Consider the following 6,061-nt stretch of genomic DNA (forward strand, 5'->3'; position numbering starts at 1 on the left):
ACTGCTGATGGTAGCCAGCACCACTATCACAAAATCACCAATAGAGACAACGACAGTGTCACATCAATGGTGAAAGGCTCGGGGTGCTGAAAGGACAGCGACCGTAATACCTGTGCATTCCATGGCGCTGAAGGAGACAGCAGTCACACACAGCATCAAGTAATGTAACAGAATAAGCAGCCCATTCATTCCAGTAGGCCCCATGAAGTCAGAACAATACAAAAAGCACAACCATTTCATTTCCATAATGGCATTTTATGACCATGATATGACATTTCTTGTAGTGACTGAGTAAGCCTAATTGTAAAAGTAAGCCTCTAAAGTGCCATCTTTATTATGAGGAGAAACATTTAGACAGCCAGGACCATAGCCGCTCTGGCCAAGCTCTCACTGCAGTCCAGTGCCATGGATGGACATCGTTGAAGTTTGTCCTCGAGTAATTTAGGAGGGCAACTTTATTAAGGCCTCCTCACACAATGCTCTACAGAAAAAAAGACAGGCTATTTTTATTGTTCACATTATTTGCATTGATGACGTATTGAAGTCAAGTGCTTCAACATTCAAATGCAGTTTGATGTACCACACAGGACAGCTTGGAAAAAGCGACGGTCGGTGGAACTCTGGCGCCACCAAGTGGACAATTGCTTCTGTTCCGTTGTGGCAGCAGAGATATTTGATACAAGATCAAATTTGAGGTCAATATTATTATCTCCAAATTGTCCCCCCCACTCGTGATATATTATTATTCCAATTTAGCTGTTAATATGGTTTTAATTAAACAACGCTTTCTCTAATTTCTGATTGGAGGGGGATGACCACGTGACTTTAAAACCTACAACTGTGTTACTTTGTAACAGTCAAACGTGGTTATTCCTGACGTTGATCAACTCGCAATCCATGCCACCATTTATTTAAAGCATTATCTTTTTTTATGGGGAAAAAAAGTATACCGAGCTAATTTTGGTGTAACCATCGTCGAATTTGACGTGTCGGAGAACGGCGACTTCCTCCCGAAAGCGTTGCGGGTATCGCTTCTCGGCCTTTTGGCTAAGATCAAGTGTAGTATCTGTTCTTATCCCTTAACAAAGGGACTTCTTGACAGGCTTTCCATGTCTTAAAAAATGTTTTACTTTGTTAAATCATTAATACACATTTTAAATGGCTTTTATCAGATTGGTTTTTACAAAAAAGGGTACTTTTATGCATGATTGGTCTTATTGTTTTAAATGAACAACTTGTACCTTTTCTAAAAAAACAATAATTGTAATGTAATGCTGGTTTTTATGCACTTTATGCCGTTTCTATGTGTAAAAATGAATTAAAAATGTGAGCTGTTTTAAAGGAAAATGCATCAATAAAACTTTTCCAAAAGAAAAAATCTGTTCTTATCAGTTTAATATCTGATACGTCCCCTATCTGGGGACCATATATTAAATTGATTTTTGGAACAGGGAGATGGAATAGGGGCTTGCTCCGTCCACTCCACGCATCGACCTGGTATTGCAGTACCTCCAGGAACGGTGCACCCCCTGTCGTTGTAAATATAATTAGGCGATGTTTCGTTTTAGTTTGTTAGGAACATGATCTATATTGTACTTTCACATTGAGCAAGTTCATCTTAGTGTCAGTGATGGCTAGATAGTGCTGGTCAAGTCGGTTACCGTTATATTGACTGATAGCTGATGTGAATGGTGCGTTAATCTTTAAAAAAAGAAAAAAGTTTTCGTCACGTGCACGGGATACAGGGTGTAAACGGTACAGTGAAATGCTTACTTGCAAACTCTCCTCAACAGTGCAATTACACACGATCAAAAATATACACAAATAGCTAAGTAATAAAGTACTTTAAAAAAAAATTATTTGGATATGTATACACAAGAAGACTATACAGTATAAACTATGAAATGTGCTAAAGTCATGTACTGGTAACATGGACTGCCTCACATACCGGTAACGTTATCTGATGTATTTGTCTGAAGTCATTATTTGATAGGCCTGCTATTTTCACAACACTCAAATATATGTCGTCAAATGTATACAAGGTTTCTAACTCATCTGCCTGTGTTAAAGTAACTATGTCTGTTTATCCCATTGATTCTATTTCTGACATAAACTTGATATAGTGTAGCAAGAGTTGTTCCTTCGCTTACGGCATTATTACATATCATATAAACACAATACAGTCTCGGGAGCTAAGTAGGGTCGGGCCTGGTTAGTACTTGCATGGTAAACTGCCTGGGAATACCAGGTGCAGTAAGCTTTTTTGTCCAGCAGGGTGTACTCTTGTACTATTTAATCAGGGAGCAACTGCCTATGTATTAAAGTTTCTCTCAATCGCCTACAATCAAAATTGCAAATCCGTTCATCAAAAGAACACGACTGCCTGCAAAATGATTGACACAACTATACTTATTTCTGTAGTGCAAGCAGACAGAACAGAAAGTTAGTCTGTCTTTTAAAAATCCCAGTAGATCCATAAATGTTCTTTGCAGTCACTGAATCATGATGCTCAAAACTGGAAGTACAAGATACAAAAGTGCACAATTATGGGCAGTTACTCTCCTTTTATGCATATTTCACCAAACAATTTCATGCACATCATATTTAATTACTGATAATTGAATCCTATTTGCACATTGTGTGCATGATTTATTCATCGTATCATCACAATGCAATTCCATGTATTCAATACAAAGGCTGGTTTGCTCATAGTTTTGTAGACTTTCCATTGGCGTACAGAAACACAATCCACAATAGAAATAAGTTAAGCTGAATACAACTGATATGAATGCATGGGCCTCAGTCCACACCAAAGCAAAGCTCTAGAATGGAAGGTCACATGTTGGAGATGATGACATAGGAGTCAACCAAAGTTACTTAGAAGTAACTCAACTTCATTCTCTGCATCTCTGAATATCTGCAATATTGTACAAATTAGACCGTCCCCATTAAGTAAGATCTTGAAACAGGTCAACATTATTAACAAGGGCGCAGGGCCAGACAGATTACCTGGACGTGTACTCAGAGCACGTGTTGACCAACTGGCAAGTGTCTTCACTGACATTTTCAACCTGTCCCTGACTGAGTCTGTAATACCTACATGTTTCAAGCAGACCACCATAGTCCCTGTGCCTGAGAACACCAAGGTAACCTGCCTAAATGACAACTGACCCGTAGCACTCACATCTGTAGCCATGAAGTGCTTTGAAAGGCTGGTCATGGCTCACATCAACACCATCATCCCCAGTCCATGCTCTGATGAATTGAGGCTGTTCTGAGGGCAAAAGTGTGTGTGTGTGTGGGGGGGGGGGGGGGGGGGGTCAACTCAATATTAGGGAGGTGTCCTTAATGTTTTGTACACTCAGTACACTCATACACTGAAAAAATATAATAATGCAACATTTAAAGTGTTGGTCCCATGTCTCATGAGCTGGGTTAAAATATCCTGTCCCTAGAATACAAGGGTTGGATTTGCACTAACCATTAAATTGTCAGATAAATCATGTCTCAAATCTGGCTTATGGTTAACCTCATATACATGATCTATTTCAAATGTAGAACATACAGCTAGCTCAACAATAAGCAAATGATGTGAGTTTAGCTATTCTCTGCTGCTGATGTATAATGACAAGGGGCACATTGATTGCACATGTCCATTAGGCCAGTAATGCCATCATACTGTAGACATATGGCTGCATTGGTAATGCATGCCATTATGATAAGAAGCTAAATGGATGATATCCTGAGACAGCATGACAATCAAATAAAACCGCTCAGAGAGATTACAACTGGACTAAAAGGTCATGTTCATTTGAGACAGCAACACAGAAACACAGACAAATTAGTGACAGATCCCCTTCACCCCTTTTTATTGTAGAATTCTGGTCTGTAATTAATGAACAGTTAATCTTAATCTAGTTCATCTTGGATAATGTTTTCACGTTACAATTAAAACAAGTTTAAACGATTAATAAAAATGGAATGAATCAACATATAATTTCAATGTACAAATAAGCTAACTTGTTTGTAAATGTCAGACATCACCACAGGATATCTAAACATCATTACACATCAGGTGCATCCCTTCATGGCAGCAGTTTATCCATCTGCAAAATTGATTTTTTTTCAGCAGGATAATGCCCCATGCCACAAGGCTGGGATTGTCCAGGATTGGAAGTGTGGGAAGCATTGGAGTCAATAAGGGCCAGCATCCCTGTAGAACACTGTGGACACCTTGTAGAGTACATGCCCTGATGAACTGAGGCTGTTCTGAGGGAAAAGGGGGTGCAACTCAGTATTAAGGTGTTTCTAATGTTTTGTACACTCAGTGTCTATTGAGACACATTACAGACAAGTAGCAAAACAGAACTCACTTGACTGACAATTAAATGTATTTCAACATTGAAATAGGCCTATAGGCTACTGTTTATACACTACATTGACAAAAGTATGTGGACACGCCTTCAAATGAGTGGATTTGACTATTTTAGCCACAACCATTCCTGACTGGTGTATAAAATCGAAGTACACAATCATGCAATCTCCATAGACAAACACAGGCAGTAGAATGGCCTTATTGAAGAGCTCAGAGACGTTCAACGTGGCACCGTCATAGGATGCCACCCTTCCAGAAAGATAATTCCAATAGACGCCACCATAGAGAAGGCAATTTTCAAAATTCCAAAAAAGACAGTTTCGTTATCACCTTTGTGCCAAACATATCAATGGAATTTGTCCATGAATTGTCTTCAAGGCCAATTTTCTTTTCTTTCCCTCCACCCCCCACAAATCACAGCTAAAGTTATTAATGTTTTATATTCATGCTATTACATGGAAGAGCTTGTGCTGCACGCAGAAGGAAAAACAATGGAAATCAATCACGCGCTCTCGTCCAGGACCTGCTCATTCAATGTGATGGATTCCTGACATTGGAAGATGAGACAGACTGACTGAAGTGAATGGATAGTCCAGGATCTGCTGTTTGTATGTGGCTGCTTTGAAAGTGAACTGTGTTTGTGTGTGATCAGGGCTGTATTCATTCCGCCGATTCTGTTGAAAAACGTTCCTTAAATGGAAGCAAACGAAACGAAGATAAACATATCGGAATTTGTCCAATAGAAACTCTTGTTTGCAACTGTTGGACGAATGATTACACCCCAGATCAGATAGATACAGGCAAGAGTGTGCAAGGCGGTATTGAATGTGTCAATGTCACCTTGATTACTCAAGTTTCTCTCAACCTGTGCACCTACGTTGTAAACCTTCATTCATAGGCTAGGTTGTAGCAACCTCTTGATGGGTAGAGGGAAAATTAGAGTATCATGTAGTAGCCTAAACCTATCGATGTTACATTGAGCTGGGTGAATGGCATATGAATGATAGTCATCCAATATGCTGTTATAGAAATAAGGCCATGCTCATAAAAAAAAAAGACCTGTCCTCCCTTGTCTTAAAGGCACCGACCGCCACTGGCATTTACTAATGGGCTCCTGAAACCGGAACTAGCAAGATCTCAGCCTCCTTGAATAGGCGTATCTGACCGTGAGTAGATTACGTTCAAAACAACGTTTGGCCATCTTGGAGACTGTCTCTCGTTCTTATTATAACTCAATGCATTGCTGGCTTCCACCATTTTAATGTAGTCAACTGGGTGGAACTTCCAACTTCATTGGCTGATCCCTCCTGACCCTGTTGGAGTCATCTCCAGCTGGCTCATAAGTAGGGATTATGCTGAGCCACAGGGCACAGGTCTATGGCCCGTGATGTAAACGGTGAACAGGCAAATGTGGCAAGGGCCCTTCACAAATAGCAACAGTAATCTGCACCTTTCGGTCATTTTGTCAACAAGGCAGCATGGTGCATCATCCAGAAACATCTCTTTTCCATCAAATATTTGTTTGAATTTCTTAAACCAGGTTTCATTGGGAAGGCAGATAAAGCTTTTTATCAAAATCAATAACTTTTTCATGTGAAAACACAGATTCCTACTCATTACTCCAAGTGCTTAATTACATCACTTCTGTTTGGAGCCGACTTTGCTGTGGGCTTTGAATGTGGCACC

The 6,061-nt window shown here is 39.8% G+C and overlaps 2 pseudogenes; both read left to right on the top strand.

Moving 5' to 3' along the window:
- The first annotated feature begins 1,027 nt into the window (after positions 1-1,027).
- LOC115179882 (uncharacterized) lies at positions 1,028-1,196 on the top strand (annotated as a pseudogene).
- Positions 1,197-1,356: 160 nt separating this feature from the next.
- On the top strand, positions 1,357-1,531 carry LOC115179881 (uncharacterized; annotated as a pseudogene).
- Positions 1,532-6,061: the final 4,530 nt, after the last annotated feature.

The sequence above is a fragment of the Salmo trutta genome, chromosome 39 (assembly GCF_901001165.1).
Source record: "Salmo trutta chromosome 39, fSalTru1.1, whole genome shotgun sequence".
In the NCBI taxonomy this organism is placed as follows: Eukaryota; Metazoa; Chordata; class Actinopteri; order Salmoniformes; family Salmonidae; genus Salmo; species Salmo trutta.